A 13,444-nucleotide genomic window follows, 5' to 3' on the forward strand; every position below is an offset into this window, starting at 1 on the left:
CTTAGTGTACTGATCATTACCTGAAAGTATCATCTAGTTTGGGTGAAAAAATATTTGCTGAGATTTCTGAAGACTCGTAATTTTTGGAAGCTTGCAACCCCTTTCAATGAAAGTGTTTCTCGGCAGTCACTGCTTAGGGCTACATGAAAAGGAAACAAAACATAGAGTTACAATGTGAAACTGCTTTACTGTGTCAAGTTTCAAGAAGCTAGCACAAACCGTGTTTGATTTAGAGTTCCAAATACATCTATCAATATAGGAGAAAACAGAGTGAAATGCAAAAATTCAAACTGTTACTGGAAACGAACGCTTCAACATAGAAGAACGAAATTTGGGGAACCAAGTGGGCTTAGTGTACTGATCATTACCTGAAAGTATCATGCAGTTTGGGTGAAAAAATATTTGCTGAGATTTCTGGAGACTCGTAATTTTTGGAAGCTTGCAACCCCTTTCAATGAAAGTGTTTCTCGCCAGTCACTGCTTAGGGCTACATGAAAAAGAAACAAAACTTAGAGTTAGAATGTGAAACTGCTTTACTGTGTCAAGTTTCAAGAAGCTAGCACAAACCGTGTTTGATTTAGAGTTCCAAATACATCTATCAATATAGGAGAAAACAGAGTGAAATGCCAGAGTGGAAACTGTTAGTGTAAACGAACGCTTCAACATAGAAGAACGAAATATGGAGAACCAAGTGGGCCAAGTGTACTGATCATTACCTGAAAGTATCATCCAGTTTGGGTGAAAAAATATTTGCTGAGATTTCTGGAGACTCGTAATTTTTAGAAGCTTGCAACCCCTTTCAATGAAAGTGTTTCTCGCCAGTCTCTGCTTAGGGCTACAAGAAAAGGAAACAAAACACAGAGTTAGAATGTGAAACTGCTTTACTGTGTCAAGTTTCAAGAAGCTAGCACAAACCGTGTTTGATTTAGAGTTCCAAATACATCTATCAATATAGGAGAAAACAGAGTGAAATGCCAGAATGGAAACTGTTACTGGAAACGAACGCTTCAACATAGAAGAATGAAATTTGGAGAACCGAGTGGGCTTAGTGTACTGATCATTACCTGAAAGTATCATCCAGTTTGGGTGAAAAAGTATTTGCTGAGATTTCTGGAGACTCGTAATTTTTGGAAGCTTGCAACCCCTTTCAATGAAGGGGTTTCTCGCCAGTCACTGATTAAAGCTACATGAAAAGGAAACAAAACATAGAGTTAGAATGTGAAACTGCTTTACTGTGTCAAGTTTCAAGAAGCTAGCACAAACCGTGTTTGATTTAGAGTTCCAAATACATCTATCAATATAGGAGAAAACAGAGTGAAATGCCAGAATGGAAACTGTTACTGGAAACGAACGCTTCAACATAGAAGAATGAAATTTGGAGAACCGAGTGGGCTTAGTGTACTGATCATTACCTGAAAGTATTATGCAGTTTGGGTGAAAAAATATTTGCTGAGATTTCTGGGGACTCGTAATTTTTGGAAGCTTGCAACCCCTTTCAATGAAAGTGTTTCTCGCCAGTCACTGCTTAGGGCTACATGAAAAGGAAACAAAACATAGAGTTAGAATGTGAAACTGCTTTACTGTGTCAAGTTTCAAGAAGCTAGCACAAACCGTGTTTGATTTAGAGTTCCAAATACATCTATCAATATAGGAGAAAACAGAGTGAAATGCCAGAATGGAAACTGTTACTGGAAACGAACGCTTCAACATAGAAGAATGAAATTTGGAGAACCAAGTGGGCTTAGTGTACTGATCATTACCTGAAAGTATCATCCAGTTTGGGTGAAAAAATATTTGCTGAGATTTCTGGAGACTCGTAATTTTTGGAAGCTTGCAACCCCTTTCAATGAAAGTGTTTCTCGCCAGTCACTGCTTAAAGCTACATGAAAAGGAAACAAAACATAGAGTTACAATGTGAAACTGCTTTACTGTGTGAAGTTTCAAGAAGCTAGCACAAACCGTGTTTGATTTAGAGTTCCAAATACATCTATCAATATAGGAGAAAACAGAGTGAAATGCCAGAATGGAAACTGTTACTGGAAACGAACGCTTCAACATAGAAGAACGAAATTTGGAGAACCAAGTGGGCCAAGTGTACTGATCATTACGTGAAAGTATCATCCAGTTTGGGTGAAAAAATATTTGCTGAGATTTCTGGAGACTCGTAATTTTTAGAAGCTTGCAACCCCTTTCAATGAAAGTGTTTCTCGCCAGTCACTGCTTAGGGCTACATGAAAAGGAAACAAAACATAGAGTTACAATGTGAAACTGCTTTACTGTGTCAAGTTTCAAGAAGCTAGCACAAACCGTGTTTGATTTAGAGTTCCAAATACATCTATCAATATAGGAGAAAACAGAGTGAAACGACAAAATTCAAACTGTTACTGGAAACGAACGCTTCAACATAGAAGAACGAAATTTGGGGAACCAAGAGGGCTTAGTGTACTGATCATTACCTGAAAGTATCATCTAGTTTGGGTGAAAAAATATTTGCTGAGATTTCTGAAGACTCGTAATTTTTGGAAGCTTGCAACCCCTTTCAATGAAAGTGTTTCTCGGCAGTCACTGCTTAGGGCTACATGAAAAGGAAACAAAACATAGAGTTACAATGTGAAACTGCTTTACTGTGTCAAGTTTCAAGAAGCTAGCACAAACCGTGTTTGATTTAGAGTTCCAAATACATCTATCAATATAGGAGAAAACAGAGTGAAACGCAAAAATTCAAACTGTTACTGGAAACGAACGCTTCAACATAGAAGAACGAAATTTGGGGAACCAAGTGGGCTTAGTGTACTGATCATTACCTGAAAGTATCATGCAGTTTGGGTGAAAAAATATTAGCTGAGATTTCTGGAGACTCGTAATTTTTGGAAGCTTGCAACCCCTTTCAATGAAAGTGTTTCTCGCCAGTCACTGCTTAGGGCTACATGAAAAAGAAACAAAACTTAGAGTTAGAATGTGAAACTGCTTTACTGTGTCAAGTTTCAAGAAGCTAGCACAAACCGTGTTTGATTTAGAGTTCCAAATACATCTATCAATATAGGAGAAAACAGAGTGAAATGCCAGAGTGGAAACTGTTAGTGTAAACGAACGCTTCAACATAGAAGAACGAAATATGGAGAACCAAGTGGGCCAAGTGTACTCATCATTACCTGAAAGTATCATCCAGTTTGGGTGAAAAAATATTTGCTGAGATTTCTGGAGACTCGTAATTTTTAGAAGCTTGCAACCCCTTTCAATGAAAGTGTTTCTCGCCAGTCTCTGCTTAGGGCTACAAGAAAAGGAAACAAAACATAGAGTTAGAATGTGAAACTGCTTTACTGTGTCAAGTTTCAAGAAGCTAGTACAAACCGTGTTTGATTTAGAGTTCCAAATACATCTATCAATATAGGAGAAAACAGAGTGAAATGCCAGAATGGAAACTGTTACTGGAAACGAACGCTTCAACATAGAAGAACGAAATTTGGAGAACCAAGTGGGCCAAGTGTACTGATCATTACATGAAAGTATCATCCAGTTTGGGTGAAAAAATATTTGCTGAGATTTCTGGAGACTCGTAATTTTTGGAAGCTTGCAACCCCTTTCAATGAAAGTGTTTCTCGCCAGTCACTGCTTAAAGCTACATGAAAAGGAAACAAAACATAGAGTTAGAATGTGAAACTGCTTTACTGTGTCAAGTTTCAAGAAGCTAGCACAAACCGTGTTTGATTTAGAGTTCCAAATACATCTATCAATATAGGAGAAAACAGAGTGAAATGCCAGAGTGGAAACTGTTAGTGTAAACGAACGCTTCAACATAGAAGAACGAAATTTGGGGAACCAAGTGGGCTTAGTGTACTGATCATTACCTGAAAGTATCATGCAGTTTGGGTGAAAAAATATTTGCTGAGATTTCTGGAGACTCGTAATTTTTGGAAGCTTGCAACCCCTTTCAATGAAAGTGTTTCTCGCCAGTCACTGCTTAGGGCTACATGAAAAAGAAACAAAACTTAGAGTTAGAATGTGAAACTGCTTTACTGTGTCAAGTTTCAAGAAGCTAGCACAAACCGTGTTTGATTTAGAGTTCCAAATACATCTATCAATATAGGAGAAAACAGAGTGAAATGCCAGAGTGGAAACTGTTAGTGTAAACGAACGCTTCAACATAGAAGAATGAAATTTGGAGAACCGAGTGGGCTTAGTGTACTGATCATTACCTGAAAGTATCATCCAGTTTGGGTGAAAAAGTATTTGCTGAGATTTCTGGAGACTCGTAATTTTTGGAAGCTTGCAACCCCTTTCAATGAAGGGGTTTCTCGCCAGTCACTGCTTAAAGCTACATGAAAAGGAAACAAAACATAGAGTTAGAATGTGAAACTGCTTTACTGTGTCAAGTTTCAAGAAGCTAGCACAAACCGTGTTTGATTTAGAGTTCCAAATACATCTATCAATATAGGAGAAAACAGAGTGAAACGACAAAATTCAAACTGTTACTGGAAACGAACGCTTCAACATAGAAGAACGAAATTTGGGGAACCAAGTGGGCTTAGTGTACTGATCATTACCCGAAAGTATCATCCAGTTTGGGTGAAAAAATATTTGCTGAGATTTCTGAAGACTCGTAATTTTTGGAAGCTTGCAACCCCTTTCAATGAAAGTGTTTCTCGCCAGTCACTGCTTAGGGCTACATGAAAAGGAAACAAAACATAGAGTTAGAATGTGAAACTGCTTTACTGTGTCAAGTTTCAAGAAGCTAGCACAAACCGTGTTTGATTTAGAGTTCCAAATACATCTATCAATATAGGAGAAAACAGAGTGAAATGCCAGAATGGAAACTGTTACTGGAAACGAACGCTTCAACATTGAAGAATGAAATTTGGAGAACCAAGTGGGCTTAGTGTACTGATCATTACCTGAAAGTATCATCCAGTTTGGGTGAAAAAATATTTGCTGAGATTTCTGGAGACTCGTAATTTTTGGAAGCTTGCAACCCCTTTCAATGAAAGTGTTTCTCGCCAGTCACTGCTTAAAGCTACATGAAAAGGAAACAAAACATAGAGTTAGAATGTGAAACTGCTTTACTGTGTCAAGTTTCAAGAAGCTAGCACAAACCGTGTTTGATTTAGAGTTCCAAATACATCTATCAATATAGGAGAAAACAGAGTGAAATGCCAGAGTGGAAACTGTTAGTGTAAACGAACGCTTCAACATAGAAGAACGAAATTTGGGGAACCAAGAGGGCTTAGTGTACTGATCATTACCTGAAAGTATCATCTAGTTTGGGTGAAAAAATATTTGCTGAGATTTCTGAAGACTCGTAATTTTTGGAAGCTTGCAACCCCTTTCAATGAAAGTGTTTCTCGGCAGTCACTGCTTAGGGCTACATGAAAAGGAAACAAAACATAGAGTTACAATGTGGAACTGCTTTACTGTGTCAAGTTTCAAGAAGCTAGCACAAACCGTGTTTGATTTAGAGTTCCAAATACATCTATCAATATAGGAGAAAACAGAGTGAAACGCAAAAATTCAAACTGTTACTGGAAACGAACGCTTCAACATAGAAGAACGAAATTTGGGGAACCAAGTGGGCTTAGTGTACTGATCATTACCTGAAAGTATCATGCAGTTTGGGTGAAAAAATATTTGCTGAGATTTCTGGAGACTCGTAATTTTTGGAAGCTTGCAACCCCTTTCAATGAAAGTGTTTCTCGCCAGTCACTGCTTAGGGCTACATGAAAAAGAAACAAAACTTAGAGTTAGAATGTGAAACTGCTTTACTGTGTCAAGTTTCAAGAAGCTAGCACAAACCGTGTTTGATTTAGAGTTCCAAATACATCTATCAATATAGGAGAAAACAGAGTGAAATGCCAGAGTGGAAACTGTTAGTGTAAACGAACGCTTCAACATAGAAGAATGAAATTTGGAGAACCGAGTGGGCTTAGTGTACTGATCATTACCTGAAAGTATCATCCAGTTTGGGTGAAAAAGTATTTGCTGAGATTTCTGGAGACTCGTAATTTTTGGAAGCTTGCAACCCCTTTCAATGAAGGGGTTTCTCGCCAGTCACTGCTTAAAGCTACATGAAAAGGAAACAAAACGTAGAGTTAGAATGTGAAACTGCTTTACTGTGTCAAGTTTCAAGAAGCTAGCACAAACCGTGTTTGATTTAGTGTTCCAAATACATCTATCAATATAGGAGAAAACAGAGTGAAACGACAAAATTCAAACTGTTACTGGAAACGAACGCTTCAACATAGAAGAACGAAATTTGGGGAACCAAGTGGGCTTAGTGTACTGATCATTACCTGAAAGTATCATGCAGTTTGGGTGAAAAAATATTTGCTGAGATTTCTGGAGACTCGTAATTTTTGGAAGCTTGCAACCCCTTTCAATGAAAGTGTGTCTCGCAAGTCCCTGCTTAAAGCTACATGAAAAGGAAACAAAACATAGAGTTAGAATGTGAAACTGCTTTACTGTGTCAAGTTTCAAGAAGCTAGCACAAACCGTGTTTGATTTAGAGTTCCAAATACACCTATCGATATAGGAGAAAACAGAGTGAAACGACAAAATTCAAACCGTTACTGGAAACGAACGCTTCAACATAGAAGAACGAAATTTGTGGAACCAAGAGGGCTTAGTGTACTGATCATTACCTGAAAGTATCATCCAGTTTGGGTGAAAAAATATTTGCTGAGATTTCTGGAGACTCGTAATTTTTGGAAGCTTGCAACCCCTTTCAATGTAAGTGTTTCTCGCCCGTCACTGCTTAGGGCTACATGAAAAGGAAACAAAACATAGAGTTAGAATGTGAAACTGCTTTACTGTGTCAAGTTTCAAGAAGCTAGCACAAACCGTGTTTGATTTAGAGTTCCAAATACATCTATCAATATAGGAGAAAACAGAGTGAAACGCAAAAATTCAAACTGTTACTGGAAACGAACGCTTCAACATAGAAGAACGAAATTTGGGGAACCAAGTGGGCTTAGTGTACTGATCATTACCTGAAAGTATCATGGAGTTTGGGTGAAAAAATATTTGCTGAGATTTCTGGAGACTCGTAATTTTTGGAAGCTTGCAACCCCTTTCAATGAAAGTGTTTCTCGCCAGTCACTGCTTAGGGCTACATGAAAAAGAAACAAAACATAGAGTTAGAATGTGAAACTGCTTTACTGTGTCAATTTTCAAGAAGCTAGCACAAACCGTGTTTGATTTAGAGTTCCAAATACATCTATCAATATAGGAGAAAACAGAGTGAAATGCCAGAGTGGAAATTGTTAGTGTAAACGAACGCTTCAACATAGAAGAACGAAATATGGAGAACCAAGTGGGCCAAGTGTACTGATCATTACCTGAAAGTATCATCCAGTTTGGGTGAAAAAATATTTGCTGAGATTTCTGGAGACTTGTAATTTTTAGAAGCTTGCAACCCCTTTCAATGAAAGTGTTTCTCGCCAGTCTCTGCTTATGGCTACAAGAAAAGGAAACAAAACATAGAGTTAGAATGTGAAACTGCTTTACTGTGTCAAGTTTCAAGAAGCTAGCACAAACCGTGTTTGATTTAGAGTTCCAAATACATCTATCAATATAGGAGAAAACAGAGTGAAATGCCAGAATGGAAACTGTTACTGGAAACGAACGCTTCAACATAGAAGAATGAAATTTGGAGAACCGAGTGGGCTTAGTGTACTGATCATTACCTGAAAGTATCATGCAGTTTGGGTGAAAAAATATTTGCTGAGATTTCTGGAGACTCGTAATTTTTGGAAGCTTGCAACCCCTTTCAATGAAAGTGTTTCTCGCCAGTCACTGCTTAGGGCTACATGAAAAAGAAACAAAACTTAGAGTTAGAATGTGAAACTGCTTTACTGTGTCAAGTTTCAAGAAGCTAGCACAAACCGTGTTTGATTTAGAGTTCCAAATACATCTATCAATATAGGAGAAAACAGAGTGAAATGCCAGAGTGGAAACTGTTAGTGTAAACGAACGCTTCAACATAGAAGAATGAAATTTGGAGAACCGAGTGGGCTTAGTGTACTGATCATTACCTGAAAGTATCATCCAGTTTGGGTGAAAAAGTATTTGCTGAGATTTCTGGAGACTCGTAATTTTTGGAAGCTTGCAACCCCTTTCAATGAAGGGGTTTCTCGCCAGTCACTGCTTAAAGCTACATGAAAAGGAAACAAAACGTAGAGTTAGAATGTGAAACTGCTTTACTGTGTCAAGTTTCAAGAAGCTAGCACAAACCGTGTTTGATTTAGTGTTCCAAATACATCTATCAATATAGGAGAAAACAGAGTGAAACGACAAAATTCAAACTGTTACTGGAAACGAACGCTTCAACATAGAAGAACGAAATTTGGGGAACCAAGTGGGCTTAGTGTACTGATCATTACCTGAAAGTATCATGCAGTTTGGGTGAAAAAATATTTGCTGAGATTTCTGGAGACTCGTAATTTTTGGAAGCTTGCAACCCCTTTCAATGAAAGTGTGTCTCGCAAGTCCCTGCTTAAAGCTACATGAAAAGGAAACAAAACATAGAGTTAGAATGTGAAACTGCTTTACTGTGTCAAGTTTCAAGAAGCTAGCACAAACCGTGTTTGATTTAGAGTTCCAAATACACCTATCGATATAGGAGAAAACAGAGTGAAACGACAAAATTCAAACCGTTACTGGAAACGAACGCTTCAACATAGAAGAACGAAATTTGTGGAACCAAGAGGGCTTAGTGTACTGATCATTACCTGAAAGTATCATCCAGTTTGGGTGAAAAAATATTTGCTGAGATTTCTGGAGACTCGTAATTTTTGGAAGCTTGCAACCCCTTTCAATGTAAGTGTTTCTCGCCCGTCACTGCTTAGGGCTACATGAAAAGGAAACAAAACATAGAGTTAGAATGTGAAACTGCTTTACTGTGTCAAGTTTCAAGAAGCTAGCACAAACCGTGTTTGATTTAGAGTTCCAAATACATCTATCAATATAGGAGAAAACAGAGTGAAACGCAAAAATTCAAACTGTTACTGGAAACGAACGCTTCAACATAGAAGAACGAAATTTGGGGAACCAAGTGGGCTTAGTGTACTGATCATTACCTGAAAGTATCATGGAGTTTGGGTGAAAAAATATTTGCTGAGATTTCTGGAGACTCGTAATTTTTGGAAGCTTGCAACCCCTTTCAATGAAAGTGTTTCTCGCCAGTCACTGCTTAGGGCTACATGAAAAAGAAACAAAACATAGAGTTAGAATGTGAAACTGCTTTACTGTGTCAATTTTCAAGAAGCTAGCACAAACCGTGTTTGATTTAGAGTTCCAAATACATCTATCAATATAGGAGAAAACAGAGTGAAATGCCAGAGTGGAAATTGTTAGTGTAAACGAACGCTTCAACATAGAAGAACGAAATATGGAGAACCAAGTGGGCCAAGTGTACTGATCATTACCTGAAAGTATCATCCAGTTTGGGTGAAAAAATATTTGCTGAGATTTCTGGAGACTTGTAATTTTTAGAAGCTTGCAACCCCTTTCAATGAAAGTGTTTCTCGCCAGTCTCTGCTTATGGCTACAAGAAAAGGAAACAAAACATAGAGTTAGAATGTGAAACTGCTTTACTGTGTCAAGTTTCAAGAAGCTAGCACAAACCGTGTTTGATTTAGTGTTCCAAATACATCTATCAATATAGGAGAAAACAGAGTGAAACGACAAAATTCAAACTGTTACTGGAAACGAACGCTTCAACATAGAAGAACGAAATTTGGGGAACCAAGTGGGCTTAGTGTACTGATCATTACCTGAAAGTATCATGCAGTTTGGGTGAAAAAATATTTGCTGAGATTTCTGGAGACTCGTAATTTTTGGAAGCTTGCACCCCCTTTCAATTAAAGTGTTTCTCGCCAGTCACTGCTTAGGGCTACATGAAAAGGAAACAAAACATAGAGTTAGAATGTGAAACTGCTTTACTGTGTCAAGTTTCAAGAAGCTAGCACAAACCGTGTTTGATTTAGAGTTCCAAATACATCTATCGATATAGGAGAAAACAGAGTGAAACGACAAAATTCAAACCGTTACTGGAAACGAACGCTTCAACATAGAAGAACGAAATTTGGGGAACCAAGAGGGCTTAGTGTACTGATCATTACCTGAAAGTATCATCCAGTTTGGGTGAAAAAATATTTGCTGAGATTTCTGGAGACTCGTAATTTTTGGAAGCTTGCAACCCCTTTCAATGTAAGTGTTTCTCGCCTGTCACTGCTTAGGGCTACATGAAAAGGAAACAAAACATAGAGTTAGAATGTGAAACTGCTTTACTGTGTCAAGTTTCAAGAAGCTAGCACAAACCGTGTTTGATTTAGAGTTCCAAATACATCTATCAATATAGGAGAAAACAGAGTGAAACGCAAAAATTCAAACTGTTACTGGAAACGAACGCTTCAACATAGAAGAACGAAATTTGGGGAACCAAGTGGGCTTAGTGTACTGATCATTACCTGAAAGTATCATGCAGTTTGGGTGAAAAAATATTTGCTGAGATTTCTGGAGACTCGTAATTTTTGGAAGCTTGCAACCCCTTTCAATTAAAGTGTTTCTCGCCAGTCACTGCTTAGGGCTACATGAAAAAGAAACAAAACATAGAGTTAGAATGTGAAACTGCTTTACTGTGTCAATTTTCAAGAAGCTAGCACAAACCGTGTTTGATTTAGAGTTCCAAATACATCTATCAATATAGGAGAAAACAGAGTGAAATGCCAGAGTGGAAACTGTTAGTGTAAACGAACGCTTCAACATAGAAGAACGAAATATGGAGAACCAAGTGGGCCAAGTGTACTGATCATTACCTGAAAGTATCATCCAGTTTTGGTGAAAAAATATTTGCTGAGATTTCTGGAGACTTGTAATTTTTAGAAGCTTGCAACCCCTTTCAATGAAAGTGTTTCTCGCCAGTCTCTGCTTATGGCTACAAGAAAAGGAAACAAAACATAGAGTTAGAATGTGAAACTGCTTTACTGTGTCAAGTTTCAAGAAGCTAGCACAAACCGTGTTTGATTTAGAGTTCCAAATACATCTATCAATATAGGAGAAAACAGAGTGAAATGCCAGAATGGAAACTGTTACTGGAAACGAACGCTTCAACATAGAAGAATGAAATTTGGAGAACCGAGTGGGCTTAGTGTACTGATCATTACCTGAAAGTATCATGCAGTTTGGGTGAAAAAATATTTGCTGAGATTTCTGGAGACTCGTAATTTTTGGAAGCTTGCAACCCCTTTCAATGAAAGTGTTTCTCGCCAGTCACTGCTTAGGGCTACATGAAAAGGAAACAAAACATAGAGTTAGAATGTGAAACTGCTTTACTGTGTCAAGGTTCAAGAAGCTAGCACAAACCGTGTTTGATTTAGAGTTCCAAATACATCTATCAATATAGGAGAAAACAGAGTGAAATGCCAGAATGGAAACTGTTACTGGAAACGAACGCTTCAACATAGAAGAATGAAATTTGGAGAACCAAGTGGGCTTAGTGTACTGATCATTACCTGAAAGTATCATCCAGTTTGGGTGAAAAAATATTTGCTGAGATTTCTGGAGACTCGTAATTTTTGGAAGCTTGCAACCCCTTTCAATGAAAGTGTTTCTCGCCAGTCACTGCTTAAAGCTACATGAAAAGGAAACAAAACATAGAGTTACAATGTGAAACTGCTTTACTGTGTGAAGTTTCAAGAAGCTAGCACAAAACGTGTTTGATTTAGAGTTCCAAATACATCTATCAATATAGGAGAAAACAGAGTGAAATGCCAGAATGGAAACTGTTACTGGAAACGAACGCTTCAACATAGAAGAACGAAATTTGGAGAACCAAGTGGGCCAAGTGTACTGATCATTACGTGAAAGTATCATCCAGTTTGGGTGAAAAAATATTTGCTGAGATTTCTGGAGACTCGTAATTTTTAGAAGCTTGCAACCCCTTTCAATGAAAGTGTTTCTCGCCAGTCACTGCTTAAAGCTACATGAAAAGGAAACAAAACATAGAGTTAGAATGTGAAACTGCTTTACTGTGTCAAGTTTCAAGAAGCTAGCACAAACCGTGTTTGATTTAGAGTTCCAAATACATCTATCAATATAGGAGAAAACAGAGTGAAAAGACAAAATTCAAACTGTTACTGGAAACGAACGCTTCAACATAGAAGAACGAAATTTGGGGAACCAAGAGGGCTTAGTGTACTGATCATTACCTGAAAGTATCATCTAGTTTGGGTGAAAAAATATTTGCTGAGATTTCTGAAGACTCGTAATTTTTGGAAGCTTGCAACCCCTTTCAATGAAAGTGTTTCTCGGCAGTCACTGCTTAGGGCTACATGAAAAGGAAACAAAACATAGAGTTACAATGTGAAACTGCTTTACTGTGTCAAGTTTCAAGAAGCTAGCACAAACCGTGTTTGATTTAGAGTTCCAAATACATCTATCAATATAGGAGAAAACAGAGTGAAACGCAAAAATTCAAACTGTTACTGGAAACGAACGCTTCAACATAGAAGAACGAAATTTGGAGAACCAAGTGGGCCAAGTGTACTGATCATTACATGAAAGTATCATCCAGTTTGGGTGAAAAAATATTTGCTGAGATTTCTGGAGACTCGTAATTTTTAGAAGCTTGCAACCCCTTTCAATGAAAGTGTTTCTCGCCAGTCACTGCTTAAAGCTACATGAAAAGGAAACAAAACATGGAGTTACAATGTGAAACTGCTTTACTGTGTCAAGTTTCAAGAAGCTAGCACAAACCGTGTTTGATTTAGAGTTCCAAATACATCTATCAATATAGGAGAAAACAGAGTGAAATGCCAGAATGGAAACTGTTACTGGAAACGAACGCTTCAACATAGAAGAATGAAATTTGGAGAACCAAGTGGGCTTAGTGTACTGATCATTACCTGAAAGTATCATCCAGTTTGGGTGAAAAAATATTTGATGAGATTTCTGGAGACTCGTAATTTTTGGAAGCTTGCAACCCCTTTCAATGAAAGTGTTTCTCGCCAGTCACTGCTTAAAGCTACATGAAAAGGAAACAAAACATAGAGTTAGAATGTGAAACTGCTTTACTGTGTCAAGTTTCATGAAGCTAGCACAAACCGTGTTTGATTTAGAGTTCCAAATACATCTATCAATATAGGAGAAATCAGAGTGAAATGCCAGAGTGGAAACTGTTAGTGTAAACGAACGCTTCAACATAGAAGAACGAAATTTGGGGAACCAAGAGGGCTTAGTGTACTGATCATTACCTGAAAGTATCATCTAGTTTGGGTGAAAAAATATTTGCTGAGTTTTCTGAAGACTCGTAATTTTTGGAAGCTTGCAACCCCTTTCAATGAAAGTGTTTCTCGGCAGTCACTGCTTAGGGCTACATGAAAAGGAAACAAAACATAGAGTTACAATGTGAAACTGCTTTACTGTGTCAAGTTTCAAGAAGCTAGCACAAACC

This window comes from Spermophilus citellus (genome assembly GCF_964194105.1).
Source record: "Spermophilus citellus genome assembly, chromosome: 4".
Classification (NCBI taxonomy): domain Eukaryota; kingdom Metazoa; phylum Chordata; class Mammalia; order Rodentia; family Sciuridae; genus Spermophilus; species Spermophilus citellus.